This window comes from Chrysemys picta, chromosome 11 (genome assembly GCF_011386835.1).
Source record: "Chrysemys picta bellii isolate R12L10 chromosome 11, ASM1138683v2, whole genome shotgun sequence".
Classification (NCBI taxonomy): Eukaryota; Metazoa; Chordata; order Testudines; family Emydidae; genus Chrysemys; species Chrysemys picta.
Genome location: NC_088801.1, coordinates 62,492,279 through 62,508,875, shown reverse-complemented (window position 1 = coordinate 62,508,875; position 16,597 = coordinate 62,492,279).

Below are 16,597 nucleotides of genomic sequence, written 5' to 3'. Positions count from 1 at the left end.
GACAATACCAGGACTCCCTTTCTGTTTCAACATCGAGCTTTTGCACAGGCGAAAATGGGGGTTTAGAATGAGTGGGTCAGGTCTTTGTCCCTGCGCTGGCTACTTTGCCAAGTTGAATATGGCCAGGACACTGGGGTTAAAAGGAACTTGGCAAGGAGAGTTCCAAGGACAGCCTTGGTGCTCCACCAAGGATTGCTAATAATTCAATAAGTGAGGATATTATTATTAATAATAATAATTACAGTTGTATGCTCACAATGGGGACTGAGGTTTTAGACTGCAAAACCTGAAGACCCCAGCTGTCTCATCACCCATAAATCTCAAAGCACCTCATGAAGTAGGTCAGTATCGTTATCCCCATTTGAGAGATGGGGAAACTGAGGCACAAAGAGGGAACGGAACTTGCCCAGCAGGCTAGTGTCAGAGCCAGGAATAGAATCTAGGTCTCTGGAGTTCCAGTCCAGTGAGGTATCAGCTATGCTAGACTGAATCTGTAATAAATCAACACCCCAGCATGGTATTAAGATACTGGTTGCCAGAAGTGTTACCTTTCAGCTGAGATGTAAAATCAAGGTCCTGACCATTTGTGTCTTTTAAGATCCCATGTCACTTTTCATAAGAGTTGAAGGGGTTAACCGTGGCGTCTTGGACACAATCCAACTTTAGCTAGGCTGAATGCAATTGCTCGTTTCACTTGTAGATGGTATCCTTTTCACTCAACTATTATACAGTGTTGCTGTGTTCAGTAAACAGTAGTCACATTTCACCCTATCGGTGACTGCATTGCAGTAGTGAAGGAAATGACCCCTGCATAATTTGTATATCGGTTTGTAAAGCACTTTGAAATTAACTGGGCTATACAAATGTGAGCAATTATTACTGTTCTTTGGCTTGGGGAAGATTATTTTCCCTCTCTTGCCACATCCAGTATTGCTCTGTGGATGAATGGCATAGAGCTCCCACTATGATGTGGTTTAAACGCTGGCCAGGTTCCACTCTTATACAGCAGTAACTGCCAACGTGCTATTGCTGGGTTTTTGAAGAAGTTTCCACTGGCACTGTCCAAGGAACAGGGGTGAGTTTTCATGAAATAATCTGAATTCTTCGCAATGCAGACTTGGATCCAGATCCAAACTGTTCAAAGTCCTCATAGGCTGCTAAAACTAAGGATAGGTTTTGCCAGCCAAGCAATCCAAGGTATTGTACCATGAATACAAAGGTTAAATAAATCAGGCCAGTTCCAGTGGGCCTTAGATGTAGCTGTTACTCAGACCTATAGAATAAACTGACCCTCTTCAAATGTTCTGATGGAGGATGAAGTTGTGCATTGGAAAGAGACTACGCTGGAGACACAAAATCACATGCAGGGGAATTTCTTCCGACAATTGCTAGGGGTGCCACCCATCCTGTAGTCAGGATACCAGCTGGCCACAATACCAGCAGGTCTGCCAGGATTTTGTGCCAACACCAATTATGATGGGACACTGTCTAAAAATGGCAGCTTTTCTGACGTCCGGTACTTGGTTCTTCCTCATATTCTGTACACGGAGCTAACGCCGCCAAAAGGAAAACCGGTCCGGTTTTAAATCTGGCAAAGCAACAGAAACTCTCTTCAAAAAGCCCATGCTTCCACGTGCCGGTAATCTTCCAAAGGGATCTTCCTTGAATGCACAAAACTTTTAGAGTCGGAGCTTGCAGGAATAATGTGGTAATGTGTCATCCGAGAACTCCTCTTTCCAGTGCTTGTGCTGGTCAATAGTGTGGGTTCGGGGAGTCATAAAACATACTGCCTCTCCATTTCAGATTAAAGCCAAGAGAAAGAAGGGAAGGGAATATTTTTTATTGGGATGCCAAGACAATTTAGACGTGTTAAAATATGTCCTTCAATTCCTAGGCATCTGTGGGGTATTCCTGCCAAAGGCTGCCCCACAGAGAAATGTTTCTCTGAATACAGGAACATTTTCATTACCTCACGTGAGTTGCTGCAGCCTGTCGGGGACATGACAGCACGAGGAAGAGTCTGAGAAACGGTTTCATATAGACCTCTTTGAAAATGATCCCTAGAGCAACTTGGACTAGAACGGCTCCCACGGGAGCTCTCCGAAATGAATGTTCATCTATCACCGGGATCTTTTTAAAAAAGGTTTTAAACTACTGCAGACTGTCTCCTTCGCTATCTTGCAATGATGGAGTGACAGTGCATATGGAGATGAATTCCTGCCTTTGAAATGTTACCGTTCTGTCCACATAGGAGAGTCATGAAATCAATAACTAGGTAAATTAGAATGGGGCAGGAAATAGAGATCATGGGATTTATTTCAAAAGAAATAACACAGTTCAGGAGGCACACGGATGGCCAAAATGTTAGTCTCTGCAGTCATATAGCCAACATAATAGGAAAAAGATGCGAATTCCCTCCACTGCCCCACATTGATGTGACTAAATATTGGATTGCTAGTTGGAAATCTGAAAAACAACAAATAAATAGAACCATTTTGTACAATGACCAGTACTGAGTTTATGGGGCGGTGCGGGGGGACATAAATATACACAGAAAGACTCTACAATGACAGGGAACCAAAATATTTTGTAGCAAAATCTACCATGAAGATTTAGAGCCCAGCTCTCAGGGCCTTTGTAGTAGATTTGTGCCACCCTGGAGGCATAAAGCAGTCAGCTTGCCAGTGGATTCAGCACTCTACCAGGGGGATTCTAATGCTGGTCCTGCACCGTCTCCGTCCTGGTCCCGGCACAGGGGCTATTCCTGGGAAACCGGGAGCATGGCTTGGCCATGCTACAATGATCTTGGGTTGCTGGAATGTGCCCTCGGGGCAGCACAGTGCACATAACTTAGAGCAGACCAACTTATGTCAAGGACTAAGGGGGCCCTGGTTTGACTCTAGGATCAAGGAAGGCCAAGGTAGCTTAGAGCCCCCTTTTCCCTGCACTTCCAGCTGCACTGAGCACATCACAACTACAGCTAAGGATCTAGCCCATGGAAAAGATTATGGGGAGGGGGAAACGCTTGGATTTTAATTGGAGGTTTAAATGTGGCTTCTGGAGCAGGTTGCCCTGCATTCAGATGTTGTGGGATTTCCAAATTTCTATGTCCATGGACCAAAAGCTCACTTCTGCTGCGCAACAGCAAACAGTGCATCCAAATACCCAGCAAATGAGGCCAGTGCATGCAGGGGCGGCTCCAGGCACCAGGGCTCCAAGCGCGTGCCTGGGGCGACAAGTCACGGGGGGCGGCGTGCTGGTCATCGTGAGGACAGCAGTCAGGCTGCCTTCGGCGGCATGCCTGCGGGAGGTCCACCAGTCCCACGGTTTCAGCGGCAATTCAGCGGCAGGTACACCGAAGGCGTGGGACCATGGGACCTCCCGCAGGCATGCCGCCGAATCCACGTTACCGGCAGACCTCCTGCAGGTGCGCCGCCGAAAGCTGCCTGACTGCCATGCTTGGGGCGGCAAAATACATAGAGTGTATGTAGGCGAGGGGGCTCAGACCCAGGGTAGTGAGTTGCACCTTCACTTAGCTCATGGAAGCCCCAGGCAATGACACCATTGCAGTTGGGTCTCCCCAGGTCTGGGGGGAGGGGGAGGGAAGAAAAGGAGACGTATCAAAGCAGAACCAGACATGAGCCTCTCCAAGTGCTGCAGATTCCTGCCAACAAATGTGACTCAAATGACTGCTGCTTGCAGCCTAGTTCTTCTCCGCTTTGCACTGGGCTCTCTGTGGCTGTAACTAGGGTGACCAGATGTCCTGATTTTATAGGGATAGTCCCGATTTTTGGGTCTTTTTCTTATATAGGCTCCTATTACCCCCCACCCCCTGTCCCGATTTTTCACACTTGCTGTCTGGTCACCCTAGCTGTAACACATTGTGGCTCCCCGGCTATAAACAGTCTGGACCCATCGCCACAGGGAAGAAGACCATGCTGCATTATAACATGGCTGGGGCACTACCCTGTCGTAACCTGATCCTGACATAGCAGGCCCTCAGCTCTCCAGTGGGCAAACTGGGGGAAAAGCAAGGGCCAGTTCCTCAGCTGGTGTCAACCTCCAGCCCTCCGAGTGACAACGTGTTCCAGCTGTCTTTCCTCCCCTCCCTCGCCATGTATTCAACATTTCCCTCTTTTGCTCAGCCAGGGGCAGTGCAAGCCCCAAATATGCAACCGTCCTTCCCCTACACGGTTACAGCACCCTACACTGGGTGGCATGATTACTACACTGGCCATGCTGCGGTGGTGTGCAGCGGCAGGCGTCACACATGGTTTGAGCACAGGGACTGCAACTGTGTCTTGTCCATGTGTAATGAAAGAGGCTCCAAGCCCCTCCTACCTCTTCCACACAACCACTCAAAGACAGGACACAACCAGGCCTTCAGACGGGATCAATCCATTTGTGCCAGCTCTATTTACTTACTGCCCCTGCTTCATCCACAGATTATTAGTTTATTTGGTGCTCAGTGGCAATGCTTACGCTTCAATGAACTCAGCTAGATATCTGCTAGCTCTTAATAAGCTTTTCTTGTCTGGACAACGCCGAGGCCATTTGGAGCAATCAATATTCTCAATGTTTGTTTACACCAGAGATGCAATGCTTTCCGTTAATCTTGCTATTTTAGTAAATCTCATGATGTCCTATAAACTAAAGGCTTCTAATAGGAGGGAAAGGATATTTCTGTAGTTAAAGACAGAAGCTTCAGAGTCAGACAATCTGGGGTCAGTCCCACTTCTGCCACAGACTACCTGTGTGACCTTGGGCAGGTCTCTTAATCACGCCGTGCCTCAGTTTCCCCTCTCTTTAAAGTGGGGTTGATAGCACTTCTCATGTCTGTTTAAACTGTAAGCTCTTTAGGGCAGGGACTGTCATTAACTATGTAGTGCTGGTGCAAAAAATGTCAGCAAAATTTGGGTTTTCAGCTAAATGAAAACATTCACTGAAAGCATCTGCATTGCTTGAACATTTCTGATATTTTGTCGAGATGCTAACAACTGAAAAGTTTCCAGTTTTGGGCCAAAAATGCAGATGTTTTTGGTTTTCAAAGAAAAAGCCAACATTTTCCACAGGATAAAAAATACAAACTTCTAAGCAGCTCGAACTGTGTGTTTGTGCAGCTCCTTGCACAATGGTGCCCTGATCTCATTTGGGGCCTGCAAGTGCTATGTAATATAAATAACAATAAATCATAGAAACAGCATTATCAGTGTGAAGGGTAACACAGTTTGAATTCTCTATCACCTTAGCATATGCTATATACTGTGGTCAAGCGTTTCAAAAGTAACTAGTGATTTGGGGTTCCTAACCACAAACACCTTTAAGGGGCCAGATATTCGGAGCATGGGTACCTGTCTCTTTCTGAAATTCTGTACAGTGGGTAAAATTGCGTTCTCAAAAATTGAGCCACTCAGAATCACTAACCTCTTGTAAATCTAAGCCTGTGTTAATAAATATTACCAGTGCAAACTATGTAACATGTTAGAATTCAATCCCAATAGGAATAGTAAGGTTGTTTCCATTTTTGTATTTAATTCTGTGTATTCCTATTTTTCCAAACACTGAATCCCAAAATTATAGGGGGAAAATATAATAAAACTCTAGATCACTATCAGGAAAGAGAAAAATGGTTACAGTTAAAGAGGAATTAAGGGAAAAAACAACAAGTCGATTACTATAAATGAAGAGATGCAAAGAAATAAGGGAAAGAAAGAGAGGGACCAAATGTCTGCTCCACTATATTAGACTTCAGTGCGGCTGTAAGTATAAAATGCTCCACAAGTCCTGTAATTGAGGAAATCCATCAAATGTCCTGACAGCTGCTCCAGCATTTCCAGAAGCGATAAAACTTGAATTTATTTCACTTCGGGAAAGGGGCAGTATCACCTTCTGGCGGCTTTAATGAAATGCCATAAAATTTGAGGAAAAACTGTGTTGTAAAGTAATAAAAACGGTAGCCAGAAGTGGATTGTTTGTGGAAACATTGTAGGAGGGGACACTCCATCCCAAGTCTGACCAATGGGAACCTGACGCCTGAAAGCAGGACACCGAGCAGGCAAGTTTGTTAGAGACAGACCGTCAAATCGAGGGTCCCCTGCCAGTGTTTTTTGGGCCTTGATAACTATGCAGAGGGGGAGTCTGGGAACAGGCAATAATATAGCACCACTGTATGTTGGTACAGTATTTTTCTTATTATCTACATCTCAGTTAAACAACAAATAATTGCATGGGACAAGAGAAATTATGAGGCATAGATAACCTGGGGGGGGGGGGGGGGGAATATGCCTGCAGCTGAGATCCAAAGAGATGGAGAGCAGGGGAGGTGGAGAGATGTAGGCCTTCCCTATGCCTGGGGTGCAACCATCAGTGACAAGTAAGTGGAATCGCAGTACCACTGCAAACCTCAAGTGCAATGGGGCAAAGCCTTTATTTGCACCTGTTGAGCTAAATCCTGCTTGAAACCGGGGTAAATTCAGCTAATGCAAATCATAACTTTCCTCATCTGCCCTGGGAGGCAGCACTGGTGTAGCTACACTGATCGCTGGCCACTGATGGCGGAATCAGGGCTAACCCCAAGTATAAAAGGCCAAAGGTAGTTCTGGATGGCAGAAAATTCAGAGGAGAAGGCTCTGGTACCAAACGTGGCAAGACTACGTGAAGGGACAGAGGAGAAGCTGGGGATAGACGAGGGAAGCAGAAAGAGACAGACCAGGTTAATAAGAAAATGGACGATAAAGGCAGACTGATGATAATAGTCAATGATAATTAGTTCTTCCCCCTGCCCCTCCTCTCAAGTTTTCCAGTATTAAAAGCTTAGCAAAACATCAGGAACATTGCAAAAACCAGACACCCTGCGCGGCAGAAGAGTTTCAGGGAATGTTCAGAAGCGAGTTAAATGAAATCATATCAATCTTTTACAGCTGAGGATTCAAAGTCTGACTAAGGGTATGTCCACATTGCAATCACCAGGTGTGATTGCAGCTAGCTTTAATCTACCCCAGATACCAGAGCAGTGAAGCTGTGGGAGCAGGGGCTGTACAACCCTATGCTGGCTCCCTGGAGACCCTGCTTCACTGCTCTGTTACCCGAGCTAGCTAGACTAAAGCTAGCTTGGGTCAAGTTACACAAGCTGTAATCACACCCCGTGATTGCAGTACAGACACACCCTAAGATACAGGATGGAAATCAGTTTTTCCTAAATCTTATCCATTCAAGAGTATTGGGAAATAATTTGAGTTGGGTCCAAATGAGGAGATAGGTACACACATCCCTCCACATTAACAGAGAATCCCTGAAACTGCAGCCACTGAAAGAGATTCACCACTGATTTGAGCTGCACAGAGTTCTGGTCATTTACAGATGTGATGAGTTAGCCATTATAATTACGTAGAACAGGCAGACTTTAAAGCGCAGATGAAGCTGCCTCCCTCCTTTGGCTTTTAGACAAACTTGAATACACCACTACAGCAGCCGTCACGTTTAGATAGATCGTACGGAGGAACTGGGCGTGTGTCAAAGTCATCGCCTCAGTGTCTAGGCCAAGCAACTTGGCTGCTCGCTGGGGAACTCCATAGGCCAAAGAGCAAAGGATGTGACATGGCAACTGAGCTTCCACAGCCACTGCTCCAACAGTTACTGTTACTCTAGTCTCCTCCATGGGGGTGAGTCAAGGCCAGAAGATCTACTCGCCAGCCGTCCCCCTCTCTTCCCCCTGCTCACACCTCAATCCCCACCCTGCCTTGCACAGCAGCACCCAGGCTCTCTCCATGGCCAGAGACGTGGCACTCTCACGGCATGGTGGGAGGCTCCTGGTGCTATTGGTGATGTACCTGTTCCGGGCAGGGACAATGTCATTCTCGCATCCTGCAGTGACATGTTCTCAGTCAACGTGGAGATAGTTGAAATCCTCCATTATTACTGGGGTTTCTGTGTTTGTAGCCTCTCTAATCTCCCTGAACATTTCACCATCCTGGTCAGTGGTACATTCCTACTTATTAATCAAACATGGAATTTTGATTAATAGAGATTCTATGCCATTGTTTGATTCATTTAAAATGTTTACTATATTTAATACCATGCTTTCTTTCACCTACAGTGCCACTCCCCCGCCAGGGCGACCTACTCTGTCATTCCTACATGTTTTGTACCCTGGTATTACTGTGTCCCATTCATTATCATCGTTCCACCAAGGGATGTGTCTGTCTGAACCATGTGCAGCTGTTGACTTTCTCCCAGCCCTTAGCTTAAAACCTCCTCTACAACCTTTTTAATTTTACATGCCAGCAATCTGGTTCCATTTTAAATTAGGTGGAGCCCATCCTTCCTGTATAGGCTCCTCCTTTCCTAGTTCCTAATATACCTAAATTCCTTCTCCCTACACCATCGTCTCATCCACACTTTGAGACCCTGCAGTTCTGCCTGTCTAACTGGCCCTGCGTGTGGAACTGGAAGCATTTCAGAGAATGCTACCATGGAGGTCCTGGAGTTCAATCTCCTACCTAGCAGCCTAAATTTGGGCTTAGGGACTTCTCTCCTACCCTTCCCTATGGCATTGGTACCAACATGTACAATGACCACCAGCTCCTCCCCAGCACTGCACCTAAGTCTGTCTAGATGTCTCGAGATGTCCTCAATCTTCACAGCTGGCAGGCAATTCACCATGCAGTTCTCCTGGTCATCACAAACCCAACTATGAATATTTCTAATAATTGAATCCCCCACATTGCTATTACCTGGCTCTTCCTAATAACAGGGTCCCCTTCCTCTTCCTCTCTCCCTTATTTCTCTAGCTGTGGCTTATTTTTTCACAGTTCTATTTAACACACACACAAAATCTTCTCTCTCTCCCCCTCCCGTCCAGCTGAGCACAACTAATAAGGTATTACTACTTCTGGTTTAATTGTGTTTCTCTCTCTGATTGCTATGACTCCATGAAAGCTACTTGTCTCCATCATGTCTCAACTGCACACTTTATCCTGGGATTTTGACTAACTGACAGCATCTCAGGATCCTAAGCAACAAGGCATTGTTTCCCGTGCCCAACTGGTCCAATTTTAAGACTAATTTGGGCAAGGAATCAGTATTTGAACCAACCCGAGACCACTCTTATAGTACACGGACCTTCTGAAAAACTGGGTCCCCTTCTCTCTCTGGTGTATTTTATTATACATGCTGTAGATATGAGATTAGGAATTTAGGGGTGGAGGAGGAGAGAGGAATAAATTGAACAGAAATTGAAAAATCACTGTTTTGCAACAAGCAGTAAGCTGACCTGCTGCTGCACTGTTAGCCTAGTCCTGAATCTTGGCTCTACCAGGAGAATAACAACAGCAGGTGCGGCTGAGCTGGTCCTGAACTCATTACATGTAGCTAAGGGCAAATTATAGCCAGCAGGTTTTAGCCATTGATTCTGAAATGGTGATGAACGTGGTTTGTCTTTTGGTGTACTTTCCAGGCAAATGAGTTCTCTTGCACCCATTGTTGACACCCACTTTCACACATGGGTAATTTTGTTTGCATAGACAAGGGCTGTGGAGGAAACTGTCTCCAGCCAAGTAGCAACAGTAGCAAAGTGGGTATTCAATCTTCTCCCACCCCATTCATCTCAATGAGATGTCAACTCCAAAGCATACCTGGGATCAGAAGGGGTATGTCTTTAAAAATATAATAACTGGAAACCGTGTTTTCTCCTTTGGGAATTACTGCCATAGAGCTGCACTCTTGGGGAAGTGCATGCTGAGAGCTCCAAACAACAAAAACAAACCCAACAACAACAACAACCCTTGAACTGTATGGAGACCATCAGTCATGATACAGATTTGACCTGCCTTTGACTTTCATGAAGTCACCTCTGCAGAGAGCTCCCTCCAGCTGTTGGAGCTGCCAGCCTGTGTCCCAAGCCCTCATTATGCTGGCTGCCTGTGTCTGTGACAGAATACATCCCTGTGTTCACACCCTACACTATTATAATAATGTTTGCACAATGTATGCCTTGTGAGGTATCATTTAACAACTCATAACTTGCTGATAATATCATGCAAAATGCACATATATAATGTATGTAATGCTATGAAGTTATGGTCATAAGCTGAAATCGACACAGTATATTTCCCAGATAAGTCGGGATGTGTGGGGGGCTATACCAGCTCCTCAGAGACAAAGGGCCAGCTGATGTCCCAGCCAGGTGCCAACAAGGCTGATAGGCCATTACCTGCTAAGTGGCCATTCTTTGGCAAAGATGCACGCAGAGACAAAAATCTACATTGTAGGGCAGGTCTACACTTAAAACACTGCATTGGTGCAGCTGCACTGCTGTAGTGCTTTAATGAAGACGCTCTACACTGGCGGGGAGAGCTCTTCTGTTGGTGTATTTAATCCACCTTCCCGAGAGGTGGTAGATAGCACTGTCTACGCTGGTGCTTAGGTCAGTATAATTACATTGCTCAGGGGTGTGGATTATTCACACCCCTGAATGACGTAGTTGTACAGGTGTAAGTCTGTAATGTAGACCAGGGCTTAGCAAAGAAACAGCATGGAGTTTCCTTTCTTCCCCGGACTGCCTGTTGCCTTGCTGCCAGCTGGAAATGCTTCTCAAATGCGGGACAGGACTATAAAACGAAGGGGAAGACACCACAAGACATCCCTCTCTCTCCCTGAATGTCTCTGGCATTGCATTTAAGAGGACAAAGGAAAACCGCCATTGGACTCTGGTGGGGTTGGATCCTGACATGACAGTTTGGTCAGTAATCTACTGGGGCATGTGTGGATAAAGTTGGCTTTGCAACTAAGGTAGTTGCTTAGGTAAATGCTAGGAAGCATTTTATCTTTATTTTTCTTGTAACCATTTCTGACTTTTATGCCTTTTTACCTGTACTCATCTAAAATCTCTCTCTTTGTAGTTAATACACTTGTTTTACTGTTTTATCTAATCCAGTGTGTTTAATTTGGAGTGGCTGGGTACTCTATTTAAAATAGTAAGTGGGCATATTATTCCCTTTAAGGAATAACAGATTTAATATATTTGTACTGTCCCAGAGAGGGCCGGGCCGTACAGAACATACACTTCTGGGGAAAGATCTGGAACGGAGGGTGTATTGGGGACTGGTAGGCTGGTAAGAGCCAGCTGGCTGCAGAACAAACAGACATAGCTGAGCTATGTGACTTACTTGCTAGAGGCTGTTTGTGAGGAGTCCAGGTTGGAGGCTACAGCAGCAAAGCCTTGTGAAGGACACCCCAGGTTACAGGGGTGACACAGCTACTCATTAGCCTGAATTGTACTCTGGTATGTCAGTGTCCTCACTAGATCCTCCATTTAAGCCCCCAACCAGTGGGGTGGAGGCTGAACTAAGTGCTAACCGGAGAAGTTGGATCAGCTGCAGAAAACCAGTCTGTGCTCAGGAGGGGGAGTTTGTAGCTACATTAGTGCTGTCAGATGGGTCTTCACCGCTAAAGGTTAGATGGTTTCTCTGCCCAAACAATTTTGGATTCTGGTGCCCATGGGTTTTTGTGAACCATAGAGCTTGTCCCTGGCCAAATGTGCTGAAAATCATGAATGGCCTGTTGTTTTTTAGGAACAGCACCATGACAAAGGTTCAACCCCAGCATTCAGCTTAGGTTTGGAAGGCTCTCTTTGTAGCAAAAAGGGGTAGAAACATACTGTTTTTCTTAAATTAAAGCTGAGATTTTGGGGGAATTCTTGTCCCCAGTTAAATGTTTAGGGGGTGTATTGCCCTCCCCAACCCCACATATTTTGGCATTGTTCATCTGTAACATACATGGGAAGTGAAAGGGGCAGAGAGAGTGTGAGACTGAATTTAATTCTCCCAAACTTGAAAAAAGTGCTTGAAAAAAATCTGGTCTACACATTTTTTTTATTTGGTTACTCTTGGCTTTGGATACTTTTCCATGGATCATTGGACTTTTTTTCTTTGAGTGACATTTTAAGTGTCTAGTAACATAATGATATATTAATATCGAACGTCTGTCGGATTGTATGTGTAATTTACATGAATACCAGAAAATTCAGTGTGATTAGTGGTATCACAACAAGCACAGCATGACTGATATAATGACTGTAGTACACTTCCCGCCATTGTCATTATCTCCTAAAACTTTTTAACAGGAATGCTGATTGCTATTCATTCATTCGCTACCGGAAAATGGAATAATGAACATATGCCAGGAGTCAGATATTGACTGCAGGAGACATGGAGGAAATGTATGTTGCACATAGCTATGAAAATCAGAAAGAGCTTGAGCAAGAAAGGGGGAGGGATAGCTCAGTGATTTGAGCAGGGGCCTGCTAAACCCAGCGTTGTGAGTTCAATCCTTGATGGGGCTACTGAGGGATCTGGGGCAAAATCAGTACTTGGTCCTGCTAATGAAGGCAGGGGGCTGGACTTGATGACCTTTCAAGGTCCCTTCCCATTCTAGGAGATGAGATATCTCCATTAATTTATTTAAGAAATGAGATCCTCTCAGAGTCTCACATTTAGTGCCCGGCCATCCAGGAAAGCACAAGACATATGCTGAGATGTGTTTCCCAACGTTATTATAGCAGGACCTAGAGCCTCTAATTGAGATCAGGATGCCATTGTGCTAGGCGCATAGTGAGACAGTCCTTCCCCTAAAGAACTTATGATCTAAATAAGACAAACAGAGGAGAAACTGAGGCACGGGCAGGTGGAATGACTCACCGAAGGTCATGCAGAAAGGTAGTTGCTGAAGCAGGAATAAGAGCCGGCTAAATCCCAGTGCAGTGTTCAATCCACCAGACCACACTGTCTCTCTGATGCTATACCCCTGAATTGGGGCCTGAGTGTGTTACAAAGGCAAAGTTGTTCTCAGTCCCACATTTCTCGGGCTGAAACTCAGGCTCTTAGGACCCCCCCGCTTGCCAGTTTTCAGAGCTATTTTTAGCATCATAGCACAAGCCCCGTGAGCCAGGGTGCGTTGATCAGGCTCTGAGACTCGCTGTCATGGGGCGTTTTTTGCATGTAGACATCCCCTCTGTGCCTCACGATTAAGCACTAAATTGAGATTTTCAAATCCAATTAGGGGATTTTGCCACACACCTCCCATTAACTGTGATGGGAGTAGTGTGACTAAAAGGGATTTTCAAAGACACAAAGGGCATTTAGGTGCTCCATTCCTATTGCAAGTCAATGAGAGTTGGGCACCTAATTCCCAGGTGCACCTTTGAAGCGCTCTCCTTAAATCTCCTAGTTGGCTTGGAAAATCCCGGCCCAGGATTTTAAACTCGATGCACTGTTCTCTAGGGGACAGAGCAGAGAAAGCCAAGCCTGGGAAGGATGTGCTCTCAGTAATCCGTGTTGCTGAGGCGTGCTGCTGCTTTCTGCATCTGTTTGCAGTGTCTTCAGGGCCGAGGCTGTCAAGCCTAAATAAATCGTATTGCAACAACCCAGGTGGAAGGTAATGAAGGATGCATGATTGAGAACAGATCAGCAGCAGCAACGATGGGGCTAGCCAGCTGCAAGTGACAGAATGCACTTCTCGGGGACACAACTTCCTGGTGGCAGAGAGAAGCCAAGAAGCACCTCTCTACTGCAATTCGTAGACATGCGTCGTTGGTTGGCGCTTCCTGACAGAAGGCATTTTAATTTGTTTCCTCCTGCCTAATCTCCATCTTGCTAGAGCTTAACTTCAGCCAGCTTTTCCTTGCCCTTGTGCTGCTCTTGGCCCCATAAAGCCGAGGAGAGAAAGAACTGTGTCAGCGGCATATAGCTGGCATCAGAGCCCAGGAAGGCTCCCCGTTTCTTTTAGTGGCAGCATATAAATATCGAATCGGACTGAGGGGAGAATAGAACCCCGTGTCGCTCTGGTGCCAGGCTCTAGTGGCTGCGGTATAACTGCCCGTCACTGCTAAAACTCCCAGCCCATAGAGTAGTGTCTTGCAAGCAACTATACTGCATGCTGTGGGGACGTCCAAGTGTTTGCCCTTTATCCATGAAAAGCAAGAGATTGTTCATCAGTCTCACCTGTGCTTTCTTTTCCACAGCCTTGCCACGACATGTGTGCAGGGAGTGGAGAACCTGCCTACGGAAGAAAATAAAGGCTGTATGAGGAATCCACTTGGATTCAAAATCTTGCCAGAGATACAATAACTTGGGTCTCCACTGACATCAGCGGGCATTTGACCACCGACTTCAGTAAGGGAATGATTGGGCTCGGAGGCCCCAGGTAAGCAAAGCATCTGCTGGAGTCCTCCTTGACACCCAAGTTAAGCACCCGCTTAAGTGCATCACTGACTTGGGGCTTTGGTCAAGTGTATCGTTCTGCTTGTGGGTGATGTGTACGCACGCGCACGTGGAAGTGGAGAGCTGAGCAGCTGAGTGGGGAGTGCCAGATGGCAGCTGTGTGAGCTTGAGCAAACCTAGCCCTGGAGGAGAGCTGCCAAAAAACAAACATTTAGAGAGGAAAAGCAAACTGTTTAAAAATACCCTAAACCCAGTAACGTTTAACTAAGACAAAAGGTCCTTTGCCGCACTCTACCTCGCCGCTACTCAACAGCGAGGCTGCTCTTCTGTTTAATTTGCTAATTGAAACGCAGTTTGCAATACAATTTTAACTTATTTGAAAACTCCCTGACTCGGTAATTTAAACCTAATTAGTTGGCAAAGGAGCACACCTTTTGCATACATTTTGCTTTTGGCTTGCCATCAGCCCTTCATAGAATTGCTGAACCATTTTCCTTCCATTACAGCGTTTGCACAAAATGAGGCAGGCACTTTGGGAAAGTACATTACTACCCCTGTCTGGCAAATATGACACATCTAGGTAATACGTTTGACAAGAAGAGTGGGCAAAATGCCCAAAGGTAGGCAAAGTGCGTATTGCCGGTAGTAATAAAAATGCCTCTTCTAATTTCCTTCTGTCCTGCAATGAAGTGGGACTGTAAAAGACAGATAAGGAGATACAGGCGCAGGGCATTTTGTAATCGCAACATTAAATAAATACGCCATTTGCCTTCCTTTTCAAAGAAAAAGACAAGGCTACGAGGAAGCATCCGTCAGCACTCCCAGATCTGGCTACAACAAAGCTCATTCAAGCAGCCTCTTTGTCAGAGATTGATGCAAGTGACTGTTTGGCTGAAACTACTAGATCAGGCCGTATTTTCCAATTCTGCGGTTTTGTTAATTAAGGTAACGTTTTCTCCCCCTAGGAGCTACAGGCCAACATTTTCAAGCTTACTCAATTTTGGTACCCCCATTAGTGGCCTAATTTTCAAAGATGTCATGTGCCCACAGTTCACAGCGACATCAGTGGAAGCTAGGTCTGCTCAGCACCTCTGAAAATCAGGCCGTGCCTAAATCTGGATTTAGGCTCCGAATTTTAGGCCGCCAACTTTGAAAATGTTACAACAGGCGTCTTGTTGAGGCAGAAAGACCATTGTGTTAGTTGGTGCTGGAGATTCCCACAAAGAGTGAAATCCTGAAGTCACCAGGCTGCCTGTGTAACCTTGAGCAAGTCACTTCATCGACTCTGTGCTTTAGTTCCCCATCTTCCGCCCCCTCACAAGGTTGTCTGAGAGGATAAAATCCATCAGTGACTGGGAGGAGCTTAGATACTGGGGTGATGAGGGCAACATAAGTGCTTAGCTAGAGAGAAAATTACTACTGGATTATTTCACCCAGTTGTTTAACCCAAATTCCAAGAAAAGAGAACTTGAAAACCACCATCACTGTTTACATAACGTACATACACTGGAGTCACCCACCACCGAATTACAGCATACATCTGAGTTACATAGGGCTCAATCCTACTAATGTTACAGTCAATGGCAATTCCTGAAAAAGAAATACAAGATACCTGGTGGAATCCTCTTGTGCTTCACTGAAATGAAAAAGGACACGTGTAACCCAGTGGTGAGTATGTGTTACAAGTCCCCCCTATGCCAATCCACAGAGACTATGGGCTACAGAGCTTTGACTCAAGCTGCAGCAGCTCATTCTTTTTAGCTCTGGAGATCCCTGGTTAGACCCCAGGTGTGTCATCCAAGAGGGCACCCCTCAGAGCTGGACTCTTGCAAGCTCTCTGTGCAGAGAACTCCCATTCACATCAGTGGGGTTTCCATGCCAGTGGAGAGTTTATAGGACCAGGCTCTCTCTCTCTCTCTCTCTCTATATATATATATATATACATATGTTAGAACAAAAAAAAATGATCTAATGAAATCTGTGTCTAAGTACTTTCCAGAGACATAGTGAGTCAAAGGAAAAGCCAAACAAAAGCTACCATTTCCTTTCAGATTAGATCATAATAATGACTAATTCTGCAAGCCAGACAAAAACGAGGGGGCAAGGGAGGATAACATCTATCTATCTCTGTTGTTCTTTATCTAAAATTTGCTTCTGTTCCTCTGCCTGTGTGTGAGATCACCAGCCGTAAACATGGTAGCAGCTACTGCATATTGCCAGCCGCCCATTCTGTATTTCTTCTAGCCCCTTGTGCTCTCAAGCACCTCTTATGATTAATTAACCTTTTGTGGAGTAACTGGGACATCTGTGTGGGATGAGAAGATGTACTTTGGTCAGACTTCAGTTTCCAGTAGCTCAGTGAGAAGACAATTAATTATAAG